General features: G+C 51.7%; 1 protein-coding gene across 11 annotated transcripts in view; it reads left to right on the top strand.

Moving 5' to 3' along the window:
• Positions 1-13506, top strand: part of CLASP1 (cytoplasmic linker associated protein 1) — a 251743-nt gene that overhangs the window by 54666 nt on the left and 183571 nt on the right. The window lies entirely within an intron of this gene.

Here is a 13506-nt window from a genome sequence, read left to right as displayed (position 1 = left end):
TTTCCTGCTTGTGCAGGGAGTCGGACTCGATGATCTATTGAGGTCCCTTCCGACCCTAACATCTATGAATCTATGGAGGGGAGGGAAGGGAAGGGGCTGGGGGGTGGCAAATCGAGGTGCCCACGGTGAGGGAGGGAATCGAGGCTGGGGCAGGGGCAGGCACTACCCAGCCAGGGCGGGGTGCAGGACTGAGCTGTGAGTGCCTCATCTGGGAGGTGTGGGGAGGGCAGGGTGGCTCCTGCCACTGCATGCACCCTCAGAGGGCCTGGGGGGCTTGTGCCCCCTGGATCTGCACAAGGGGCGAGGGTGGGCTGCTGCTGCGGGCTGGGCCCGGGGGCAGCGCTGAGCTTTTCCTGGCAGGAGGGCTGGGCTGGGGCTGAACTCGGGGCGGGGAAGGGAGCAGCGCCGTTGGGAGGGAGGGCGATGGGGTGGGCTACAGCCACCCCAGAATGTGCCATAGCCTTCCCGAATCCCCCACCCTTCCAGTGCCGCTGCCGCCGCTGCCCTGAGCACAGTCCCCGGTCCAGCGCCCCCTTCCAGGAGGAGCCCAGCACCACCCCTGGCCCCAGCGTGCAGTGGCATCCTGTCCTCACCCCACATGCAGATCCAGGGGGCAACCCCCCCATGCCTCCCTTGGGGGTGCACACAGTGGCAGGAGCTGCCCCATCCCATACTGTGCCTTGGCTGGGCAGTGCCTGCCCCTGTCCCAGCCTCACTGCCTCCCTCACTGCGGGGGTCTCCATCTGTTCCCATCCCCCCCACCCAACACCCCTTCCCTGTTCTCTGCCCCTTCACCCCAACTCTCTCCAAGTTGCTGTGCTGCATATCGGCAATTGGATCGGTATCAGCTGATATGGCTCGTTAATAATCAGCCATCAGTATTGGGCCAAAAAATCTTTATTGGTCCACCCCTAATTTTAATGCTTGAAGGAGATTGGTCCTGATTTTCAAAGGTGTTTAGATGCCTAAAGATGCACAGATGCTGCCTGGTGGCATTTTTAGGAGCCCCGAAGCAGTTTGGTGCTCAGTCCCATTGAAATGAATGGAAACCAGCACGTGACTGTCTAGGCCCTTCTTGAAGACGGCGTGCCTGCATCTTTTGGCACTTCAGTACCGTTGAAAATCAAACCTGAAGTGATTAGAGAAACATCTGTCAGTTCACTAAGTGTTGTTAATTATCCCTTTGTTTTATAAGTCGATTAACATTAATGCAAGATGCAATTTGTCAAACTGCTTCTTTTGTATCTAGCATGTCGAAGGCTGCAGTATTTAAGTAATCAAAAGCCATTTTAAAATACCGTTCTATGCATTTTTAGCTGAATTCTGGTTTCTGTTGAAATATGCGGGTTGACACAAATTTCAACATAAAGAAGTATAATACATAAGAGGATGTCCACCATTATATTTCCTAATATAATAGAAGCATACAAAAATCAGGAATCTGAATAAATGTGTTGAGTTACAGTGTTACTTAAACATAGTATAGCCTCTTGGCTGGGAAAAGTAATACCCGGTTAAGTGGAAAGTCTAGGTTTAATTGTATATTAACATATTCTAATTTATTTTGTCAATAGTGAGAACAATCTATTCTTTAGAAAAGTAATTAGAAAGTACCAATGCAATAATTATATTATATTATATAATATTATATAATATTATATTAGTGATATAAATCAACTCACTGTGTTTTTTTTGCTGTGTTGCATTAGAATTGAGGGAAAAAAAGTGTTTCTGTTATTGTTAGGATCCCCCCCAAAATTGCTCTCGTGGTTTGAACCAATAGTTCGTTTTATAGTAGGGCCATTGTGCAAATGAGGTAGTGGTTTCTCTCGCATCTGTTTGTGTTTCTGCTTCTCAAAGTCACTAATCAAGAAGTTAAATACTTCACATTCTGTCTTTGTTTAATTCACAAGAAATCTAATTTTCTAAAGTTAGGGGCGTCCCTAGAGCTGGTTCCCATACGCTTTCCCAGTGCAGCTGAGACAGTAGAGCGCTGATGGGAGCTATTTGGTTGATTTTTTTTTTTTTTTGTTCATTTGTTTGTTTAAACACACTTTTAGAGCTGCATAGAGACCCAAATCTCTGCCGCGGCTCTCTGTAATTTTCCAATCAGTTTTTCCACACCCCCCACCTTTGGATTCAGCTGCCCAGACAGCCTGTTCTCTTCCCCCAGGAAAACACCGTTTTCTCTGCCCAGCGCAGGATGAGAAATTCTGTTCACTTCCCTCCAAGCATTTATTTTCCGTTACATTTTTCATGTGAATTTATTGCCTCCTGCACAGAGTCTTGCCCATTGGACAGCTCGGGAGACTTGAATTCTTTATTTAGCCGCAGAACAGATGCAGCCCGGGTAGTGCCAGGGTGAGCCGTCTCCTCATAGCCCACCAGTGTGCCTGGGCAAACCCTGCTGAGCTAAGAGAATAGTTAAGTCCTTGTCCTCTGTGCCAATTTGTGGCGATGTGTTTAATGAGGACAGTTGTCCCTGTTGGAACCAGATTGAGACCACTAAAACTCATTCCGCGCAGCTCTTGAACAGCTGTCCCATAGCAATGACCATCACCGACTGCTGCCCTGGAGTCCTATCGCCCGGTGACTTAGAGGCTTTCAAGTATGGATGGAGGTAGGTTTCCCAGACAATTACTGGTAACTATAAAAGCCACAAGTATGCAATGCAAAACTCTTTTGGTTCAGAGATGATACCTTTTATTAGACCAACTAAGAAATCGCCAAAAAAAAAAAAATCTTTCTTTTAATTTTTTTTGCAATGTCTTAGTTGGTCTAATAAAAGGTATCATTTCTGAACTAAGAGTTTTAGAGTTTTGCATTTATTTTTGTTTCAGACCAACATGGCTACCAAATGTGTCCCTGAAACAAGTATGCAATAGAGCAGTGGTTCCCAACTTTTTTCTTTTTATCGCGGGATGGTGCGCGTGGAGCTGGCTGCCTCCCACCCGGGGCTCTCCTGCCGCCCGGCTTTAACCCCAGAAGCTCAGCTTTGACTCCGGAAGCCACTTGCCCGGGAGGACAGATGGGGGTCCGAGCGGGGGGCTTGTGCCACGACCCGGCAGCCAACCCGCCGCGGCCCGGTGGTTGGGAACCTCTGCAATAGAGTACAGCTCAGGTGCACATGCTGTGTATATGTGATGCGTCTTCCATAACACTTCTGCAGACATCTGCTATCTCCAAGTGTCAGGATGAGAAAAATTCTCCCTAGCCCACGTGCAGGCCTGTGCGATTCACCACAAAGTGGTTTGGGGTCTTACCCAGAAAACGAGACGAGCTAAGTGTGCTTGAATATATCACAGCAAGCAGTGTCCTAATCCACCCTATTTGTCACACGTTGATTATCTCCTGGGACCAACTCAAAGGCGTCTGTTTTCAGTCTGCAAAAGCGGAGGCAGAAAACAGGCGTGTGTTCTCCCGCCCCGGAGGGCTCAGCCACACGCTGCATCAGCTGTCGTTCCAGCTCATGACACGGCGACGGCCAAAAAGGGAAAGGAACGAACACATAGGTCAGAGGGAGTTCAGAAAGGGCCGTTTTCCCGTTCTCTGTGGCATCCAGTGCTGGAGCGTTTCTTTCAAAAAGACAATTTTGTATTTCTGCAAACAGTCAGGGAATGCATTTCGGTTTCCCATTTCTGATCCCTGTTCTCCAGGCTGGCGATGGGAAAACATTTGCTGGTGACCACTGGCAGGATTTGTTTTGTTCTGTGGACCTATTGAGCTACAAGTTGAACTTGGAAAGGAGGGGGGATGTGAAGATGAAAGGGAAAAACAACCCAAAATGTGAGTTCTGGGGGAGTTACAATGTCAGCTCTTTGAGGCGGGGATTGTCCCTTGACTATGGTGCATCTCTGCCAGGTATTTATATGCCACCTGGTCCATTTGGGGTTGTGATCATGATTTGGCGACATTTGAGCACCATAGCACCTATTAGATACCATATTTGATTAGATACCATACCGCCGGGGAGAAGGGGAGAACATCTTCCCAAAAGCCAGCCCCCCTTTTCCCAAATTAAAAGAGGAAGCTGATTTTTTTTTTTTTTTTTTGCCTAGGATCGAAACATCCTGCTTTGATTCCTGCTTTCCCCATACAGCAGCTGTTGCATTACCCTTCAGGCAGCTAGGGGAGTCACGTGACCTAGCGGCTCATTGTTCTTCACTTCAGAAGTGTTAATCGTCTCCTTTTTAATGGTCTAGATGTTCCGCTAATCAAGCAAACCTTTCTTAGGGTAATTTTGCTGTCAGCTTGCTGCTGCTGGGTCTCCCTCCTATTTCACAGCCTTGAAGACTCTTTAGCTCTTTTCTCAATCACAGATCCACCTGTCTGCAGCAGCAGCAAGGAGTTCAGTTTCCTTAAGCAAGACAGGGAAGGTGAGTGAGCTGAAGATTTGAGCTTTATCTCTGCTTCAGTGAGGCCAGAATCCTGGAAAAAGGGTTTCCCCCCCGCCACACACACTTCATTCTGCTATTACAAAACAAAATGCATATTGTATTTCAGGGCATGTTCTATGCAAGAAAATACGGTATTTGAGTAAGAGTAGATCTTTGTGGAAGACTTTCTTTTTTAAGAAACAGTGTGAAAGAAGAGCAGGGATGCTTGACTCACACTCGCACGGGTGATATATAAGGTGTGATGAGAGCTGTGAGAAGATGATAAAGCAAGAAGGTAACTTATGTGATGCCCCAAACAGTTTTCAGATGCCTGGTACGAAGTGTTATAACACTTCGCTTATTGGAAAGCAGGGCGTACGGCTTTCACGAGAAGGGGCTGTAAGGATCTCTGTAACCCCCACAGAATGAATCCTGTTAGCACACCGGATAAGTCTAGTAGCCTCCTGGTTACAGCTAAAACACTGCTCATGTTTGCAGCATAGGCAAGGCTGCAGTGGATTTTAACTAGGGCTGTGCAAAATTTTGCCAGCCGCTTCATTTCAACACTGTTTCGACTCATTTCGAGGTTGAAACAGCAAAATCGAAATGAAACAAAGGGCTGCGAAACAGCCTCAAAACAAAACGAGGCTAGTCGAAACATTTCGAAAGTCGAAATGTTTTGACAATGGCGCTGGGGAAGGGAAGTCAGCCCAGTTGGTGGGCTGCTGCCCAGCTGAGCTGACATCCCCAGGGCTAGGATTGGGCTTGGGAAAGGAAGTCAGCCCAGCTGGGCTGACTTCCTTTCCCCAGCGCAATGGTCAGACGAAACGTCGAAATAGCGTCAAAGCAGCCTCGCTGTTTTGGCTCGAAATTAAATTTGATGCAAAACGCTGTTGTGTCCAGACCTCGAAACTGAAGTTGGAACGGGACAGTGCCGTTTTGCAGAGCCCTAGTTTTAACCACATCTCTTGGGCATGGCTCAGGAATGCGTTTAAAACGCAGCCTGGTCCCATCTCTACTCCGGGGCTCACGTGGGAGGAAGAGCTTCGTGTGATGCTGCTGAAAACATCTGATTCTGTAGGAGCCCATTTCCCTTTGCTGCCAGCATCTGCCAATTGCTGGGGAATGAAATACCGGGCTCTGCCATTGGTGCAGCAGAAGAGGCTAGAGCATGCGAGTGCTGAGTGTCTGTGATGGACCTGTTGTTCTGCCTGGCTTGGGGCGTGGGGTTTTTAAAGCTGCTTGGCCCCACCTGTTTTGTTTGAGGCTCCAGAATCTTGTCAACCGGGTTTTGACACCTGTCCCTAAATTGGTTTCTGGCCAGATGCAGCGAGGAGTAAAGCCTAGGTTTTGAGGGAAGCTCAGGTCGTATTTAGACATCCAGGCTACTTAGGTTTGGTATTGGGAACTCTGGAACGCTTTGGGCATTTGGGTGGGTATTTATGTGGGGCACGAGCTCTTGTAAAACTACAGCCTCAACTTTGGGCGTTGAGCACTCACCCCTGAATTATTAGCAAAGCTCATTAGTTCCATGGTATTGCAAACTCAAAATAGGACCATCGCAAGACCACGCTTTGAAGGGAAGAGAATTCACTTGTTTCTGTAGATTCGCTCGTAGGCTTGTCAGTGCAGTCGCCATCTCCATCCTGTGCTTATGCTGGACGACTTATCTTCCCACACTACAAGGAACTGACTTTCATTGGGAGTTTGTTACATGGCTTCAGACTCGCATTTTACTTTCGCAGGTGCCGGAGCATATTTAGCTCACAGTAGTTATTTTAAAAACTGTTCCTACGTTCAGTGCACTGCTACTGCCTGTGAAGACGGTATCGTTGAACGGCTACGCTACTTAGCGCTCTCTTTCCCAAATGCTACCCTTGTCCTTGCAGACTGTGTGTACAGACCGCTTATCTGTCGCTGGACTGTAGGGGCAGTTTTTAGCACCACTGTTTTTAGCAGGGGAAGTGATGAACAGGAACTGCAAGGGAGGGTTTTAAGTAGGCAAATGTTAATTATCTGAGCTGGAGTCAGTCCAGGAGGTTGGAGCTCTCTTATTTCCTTGTGGGGAGAATGCCAGAGGATTGCACCATGACCACAGTTGGCCAAGGCCTCGGCATTTATCCTCTCAGCCCACACCCTTGCCACCGAGCTGGGGTGCTCAGCTAGTCCCTGCCTGATTCAGAGCCGCTGCAGTTGGTGGAAGGACCTTTGTCACCGAGTTCAGCGAGCTGCAGAATAGATGTGATTCCAGCTATTGAACGGCTAGCACCACATGTGCAACCCTCTGGTTTTCCAAGGCTATCTGCATTCTTGCTCCCTCTGTATAACCAGAGACCCATCCACTGTCTTGTCCCACCAGCTCAGAGTGAGTAGGATCCTATACCTCCTTCCAGTCAACTCTTTGCTGTGTCCCGGACTGCTGTCGTGCTTGCTGTGACTGCAGCATTGAGAGGCCCTAATGATGGAGGAGCATCCTGCTGGGTTGTGTTCTGTATAACTGCAGCGCAGACCGCCCGGGGCAGGGAGATGCAGTGAGACCTGGACACCCCTGGGGCTCTTGAGCTCTGCAGAGCTGTGCTTCGTAGCCTTGTGTAGCAGGAGAGTTGAGGGAAGTTGCACCCTGTGGTAGGGACTCCAGGCTTCCACGTTTCCTTTCCAGGAAACAAGGCAGCTAACTCATTATCTCAGCCTTTTAATTCCTCCCCTCCAGAGCACCTGAAAGCTGGACATCCACAAGGGCAGAAGCAAGCAGGTAAAGCCAGGTCTGCTGACCGCTCAGATGCACTCTCAGCCTGCTCTTACGTGTTTGAATCCCCCGTGTTATTGCTGCTTGCTAAGCCGCAAGCTCCCTGTTTTTGCTCTAGATGCCCACTGAACCCATGGAAGTGCTTCTGAATGTGCCCCCGACTCCAAAGCAGAGCGATGGGAGCTGAGCACTTCTGAGCCAAGCGCTCTTACCTCGCTTGGCTGATAAATTGTGCCTACGGAGCAGTCTCCAGTTATAAGTACCTGCTCTCCCTGCTTCCCCACCACCAACACCTTGGGGCTAGTGGGAAATCTTCTCCAAGCAGCCCGACGGGGGAGCGAGTTGGCAAGTGTTTTGTTGGTAAACTCGCTTGTCACCTGCCCTCTTCGGAAAGACCAGAGCAGGACACTAGTCCCCAGTTTCCTTTCACTACGCCTTCTTGTTGCTGTCCCCATGGCGTGAGCGCTTGTCGAGCAATGCTTCGTTCTCCCTTGTCCTTACGAGAAGACGCTTCTCACCAGCGCAGCAAGCTCACAACCTCGGCTGGTATAAGTTGGCCTTGCTCCCCCCCGGGTGAAGGTCTGGGCCAAAGCTGGTCTCTGTCCTTGGCCGTCCAGCTGTCAGCAGCACGGTGGGTGGGTGCCACCTGTGGTTTAAGGACTGTTGAATCGGGGGTTGTAAGTGGGGGACCGGGGAGATACTACGAGCTAGGATGAGTTTGGATTTTGCCTGCTGGCAAGTGAGCACCAGGCCACATATGGAGCGGAGCTTGCAGCCCTGCGTTTCTAACTGAGCAGTCATCCCCCGCTCCAGGATAAAGACAGCTGCTCTTTCGGGCGGTGCGGAAGATGCCCCGTGCATCAGGGAGTCCAGCGGCTGCTGTAAAAATAGCTAAAAGAATAAATGAAGCCGGGATTGCTCACTGAGATGGGCTTACAGTACGGTGCAAGGGGCCGGGCCGTGGGGTTATAACTGCTCCTTTTTTTTGCTTGCAAGTCTGCAGTCTTTGACTGCGGACCGGTCACTCGGGCTGTCTCCATTCCTCAGCATCCCCTTCTGTGCAATGGGCACAATGTTTGGCTGCTGTTCCCGGGTACTGAGAGGTTTCCCTTGCGTTCATTGACTGCATCGAACTCCTCAGATGGGAGGTGCTGTTTAAGTGAGGCGGATCATGAGCCACCGGGTTTTGTGCATCTCCAGGGATGTCCCTGGAGCGCATCTCATCTTCTCCTAACTTCACAGCACCGCTGCGAGGAGAGGGAGCATTATCTCCACCGTGCAGAGATCGGAGCCGCACAAAACCTGGGGTGTCCTGATCACTAAATCAGGCAACCTCGATTGATGCCTGGTGCTGCAGGGAAAGGTGAATTCTGCCACTTTTGGCCTTCCATAAATTCACCCGATCCGATCGGGTCATGCAGAGCGTGACGGGGCCGTGTGGTTTGAGGACTTCCCTCCTGGCTCCATCAGCAGCCCATTTGCTCTAGAAAGCATGGGGCTGAATTGCCAAGATCCTCACCATTCGCTGTCTTCCAGGCGGATGTGCATGCTCGTAAAACCATCCAGCCCTAGCGTGTCTCGCTGCCCCTTCTCCAGCAGTCCTTCTCGGCTGCGTTTTCTTAACTTCCTGCCCTTTTAATTCTGGCGAGTCTCTTGCTCTTGCACTATGGCAGAGGCCTGCATGGCTTTCTCTGCATGTCGCAGTATGTTGTGCTCGAGTCAGATCCCCTCGCCGGCCTAATGACAACTCCCAGAATGCATCGCTGCAGGGGATTATCTGTAGCTGTCCCTATTTTTTTTTTTTTTTTTTAATACCTCAATATTGAAATGAATTTTCTACATCATCTTTTTGGGATCTGCCTCAGCTCCCAGCAAATAACGTGAAACTCTGGAATAGCTCTTCCCCCCCCCACCTAATCTATTAATGAAAGCCAGTTTTCTGCTTTCCCATATATTTAGGAGTCAAGCTAAATGCATTGATTTTTTGCAAGGTCGCATCCCCCACCTCTGGGTCTTGTCCAGCTGATTACTCACCCACCCTATGGCATTGTGTTCTGGTATTGTGTGGCTGCTTTGGCAGGATAAAGTGGGGCATGAGCTGTTCCTATGTATGCTGGGATGCTGAGGGTGATACTGGGATGCTGAGGTTGATACTGGGATGAATAACAAACCAGTGGTTTAGCAGCCAAAATGATTGGGACTCTTTTGGCTCTGGTAGGCAGCATCTTTCCCACTTCTAAGACCAAACAGATGGATGTCTTGAGATTAAGGAGCAAGGCACTAGGCGATGGTCATTGAGTTGGTGGGTAACATATGCCAAGTAATTTAGGACCGGTCTAGGTGGGTTGATGCTGCAGATTCCTCCTACCTGGTGTTGCTGGTCAGAGGTGTGAAGAGGTCGACTTCAGTTGGATGTAGCTGTGTGTAGACAGGATTTAGGGGATGGTTTTGCTCTTCTAGAACTAAGCACAGCTTTACTGGCGTAGCTGCTTCCCTGCCAGGGGGGCTTTGTCAGCGGGGGGGTGTTGCTATCCTGTCACCCCAGTGAAACGCCCCTAGTGTAGACAGAGCCCTGCATTGGCACGTTGCAAAAACCCACCCCCCAAACACAGCAGATTTAGTGGCCCCGACCATATTGATTTAGTGGCCCCAAACCTCAGACCTTCATTTGCAAGCATCTGCTCATCCTGGGCGCTGGGTTAAAAGATGCTCGGTGTCTCTGAACCTACAGGCCTCCGCCTGGGTGCTGGAGAAGAGGCGGTCGGTGTCGGCCAGCGTTGGAAAAGGTGGGCACTGACGGATCTCCACGTGCCTCAGTTTCTCAGTCTGCAAGTTGATAACACCTTTCCTCACAGCGTGCTGGAAGAGTCGGTGAGCTGCTTTGCACTCTCATGCTGCCCACAACTAGCAGCTCTAAGCGCTCACTTTAGCTCTTCGGCTACACATCCACCCGGCCAATTTGTGGGAGCCGACCTCGGGGTGTTTTTTCTGAGCGAACGATTCTCTGCTGTGCTGATGTCCTTTCCCCTTGTGGATCTCAAAAGTCCAACACTAAAGCAGTTAACCCAGCTTTGCACTATTTTTTAGAGATGAGGATGCTGAGAAGTGGGCTGAGCAAATCCAGGTCTCGTTCCCAGGTCAGCGGCCCTTCTGCAACACCACGCAGGCATCCTCCAGGCCAGGGCATGCCACGAGGAGCAAGCAGTTCGGTGCATCTTGCTGCCCCCAGGCTGGATTTCACTGTTGGCATTTGCTGTGCCTGGGAAAGTGTGGCCTCTCCATGACGCCGCGCCCGGATGTTGAAGGGCAGCCACCTTGCGAAGCTGTTTGAAGGTGTTTTATTGATGTCCTGTAAAAAGGGCAAGGTGCAATTTCCCACACCAGATCTGCCAAGCTGGCCAAACGAAGGGGATAAATGAACGGGAGCACTGCCCTGGTTCCCCGCGGTGTGGTTCTCCCGAATGCGAGGTCCTTCATAGCCCTACGTGGTTGGATCTAGGAGCTGTCTCTCCGGGAGGTCACAAACGGCTGGCAGGGACAGAGTAAAAGCCAGTGGGCAGGTGTTATGGGGGCAGGCTGCCAGGTGGAGACCTCGCATGACGGGAGCCTTGTCTCTCTGGGCTCTCCTAGAAGAGAAGGCTTCTGCATGGCTTGGAGCCATCACGCCCCTAAGTGAACATCCCCTCCGTTACCTGCCATTATTGCTATTGTGGTTCATCAGGGTCGCGCTGAGCATCCGTGAGACGGGCACGGCCAGGGAGGTGAATTGGAGGCAGGAACCGGCCAAACCTTCCAGTCCCTCCTTGCTGCCACATGCCAGGCTCACGGCGTACCCTGCGTGTCCTTCGTTCCTGGCTCGGGTAAAACGTGCGGTAAATTGGGGTTAACAGTATCTCGGCCAGTTGAGTTGCAGAGGAGTAACGTGTAGGGGATTGTGCCGCTAAAAGCCTGGCATAGTTAAAGGGCTCGTCGTCAAGGGTTTACCTACGGCAGTGGCCTGATCCCATTCACGGGTGGATTTCCAGCCCCGTCGGGTGTATGTGAACCTGCGCTTTTGGGACTCCTGGCGCCAGAGCAGAGTATTCAGACTTCTGTCCCGTAAGGGTAGGAAAAGACCATGGGGATGAGGCAATTCTCATTGATTCCAGTTCAAACCTGAGACAAAAGAAGAGCGGCACAGCCCTTTACACAAATAGCTTGCCCCCGGTGTGAATGAGCTGCGATTTGTCCCAGGGAAAAATAGCCTTAGCGTATTTTACCTTGCATACGTGCAGGTACTCCACGTGGCAGAACGGGCTTGTTCTCTATAGGATCCCAGGACAAAAAGCTTTCTCCTGGGAGAAATGGATGCCTTGTTTTACCATAGATAGCTTGGAGGGGGAGACGGTGGTGAAAGACCAGGTTTGTAAATCAAACCAGGAGACCCCCTGCAAGCGGCAGGGATCAGCCCCGGGTTCCCCCCACTCTTGCTTTTTAAATAGCTCTTTAATTACCGCGGTAGTTATGTTCCGATTAGAGAAATGCATAACTGCAAGTCATAGCGGGCTCCCCAGGGGCTCCATTGTCTCCTCCTAAGGGCAGGTTAATTGCCAATGTTTTTTACGTTGAACCTAGCTGAATTCCTACCCTGGTTCCTCTCTCCTTTTCCGAGCATGAAGGGAGACGGTTAAGGCTGGAAGAGGCTGGTGCTCTGCTCCCCGGGGACCCTGATCTCTTTTGGACCGGGAGCAGTTCTTGCTGCTGGTTGCAGTCAAGGCCTGCGCTGCGGTTGGCGTCTGCCCCCTTCCTTCTGAGTGAGGGGAGCCGTTAGCATCAGGATCCAGCTCCCATGTGAATGACGTTGAATATCCGGGGTTCGGAAACTATCTGGGGTTCAAAACTGTTCTGCTTTCCTGCCGTGACACTTCCCAGGTCCCTGCGTTTGTTTGAGTTTTAGGAAGGACCTCTATGATTTTCTGCTGTGCCAGCGACCTGCTGGGGCATGCCAATAATGGCAGGGCTTCCTGCACCTGTCTCCGAAGGCAGTGCCCAGATTGCAGGTGACTTCGGTTGGGGTCAGCAGCCTACGGCCCACAGAGCTGGGGGGTTTGGCAGCGGGGGGGGGGTCTCTTGCCTGTGCTTCCACCAAGCAGCAGGGCCAGGGCCAGGTGGGGAGTTGCTGAGCTGTGTCCATGCCGCTGCTGCCTCCCCCTCCCCAGCTGGGTGCAGCTGGTCTCCAGCTCCAGAGGTCCTTCATATTTCCCAGACCTGCATTTTTGGAGAGCAGCCACCCAGGAGCAACTGGTGCACGCGCGTGCAAGCGCAGCCGCAGCATCAGCACGAGGCCTGAGAAGGAAAATGGCAGCGGGGAGGACAGGATCCCATCCGTGGGGATTTCTAGCGTGTCATGGGTTTGCACGGTAAAGTTGCTCTTTGTCAAGAGCCTCACGCACAAACTTCTGCTTTTTCTTGCACGGGGGTTTTTTTTTTCCTTTCAGATGCGCTGGCTTACACAGGCCCGCTTGGGTGGAAACTTGGAAACAGTCGAGGGGGGAAAAAAGAGCCCAGAGGTCGAGAGAGGGGGAATCCGGGCAGTTCCGCTTTGTGGAGGGTGCAGAAGGCTGGGTTGAGTAGGGAGGAAGAAAAGCAACAGCGCTTTGATCTGTAATCACCCGAAAGGTCCTTGCCAAGTGTTTAGTAACACACTGCCGACACCCTGCGTTGATAGCACACCCACCCCGCTGGTTTGCCTCGTCCAGGGGCTGGTTTGGCGTTCCATTCATTCAGGTTTATTTCGGAAATTCCAACAAATGTCCTAAGCCGGTTTGGTGTTCAAATGGCAAAAGAGTCCGGGCTGGCAGTCGCTTCATTGCATGCAAGGCAGCGCGCCCGGCCTAGGAGGGGCCTGCTAGCAGGGATGCTAGGGCAGCTCTGCAGCCGGCAGCATCGCGGCAGGGCAGGACGGAGGTGCAGCGTTTGTAGATGGGGAGAGGGGTATACGTAGACATACGTGTTGTGGGGGCAGGGGTGCATCTTAGTGTGCCTATTTTATGTGACAGCGGGGACTGAGGGGCTGCAGTGGGCCCCCTCCTACTCCGACCTTGCTCCTTAGAGACGGCAGTGGTGCAGGGTGCCCCCCACCCTGCTCTGGCACACGGGGCTGCATGTGTGTGTGGGGGGCGTGCACGGGGCCAGAGCAGCGGCACTGTGGGGTGCTGGGGGGGCGCTCTGTCCCTGCCGGCCCCCCACCCATCAGTCTTGATGGGCAGTGGTGGGGACGGTGGAGCGGGGGTGGCAAGGCCAGCGGTGCTGCCCTCGTTGCCCCAGCCCTGCTCGTTGGAGGCAGCAGTATGGGTGCTGGCAGTGCAGCGCTGGCCTCGCCCCCCCTTTCCCCGCTCCAGCCTC

The sequence above is a fragment of the Alligator sinensis genome, unplaced genomic scaffold, assembly GCF_000455745.1.
Source record: "Alligator sinensis unplaced genomic scaffold, ASM45574v1 scaffold1133_1, whole genome shotgun sequence".
Lineage (NCBI taxonomy): Eukaryota > Metazoa > Chordata > Crocodylia > Alligatoridae > Alligator > Alligator sinensis.
The sequence above is the reverse complement of the archived record's forward strand: the minus strand, read 5'-3'. Positions and strand labels throughout refer to the sequence as shown.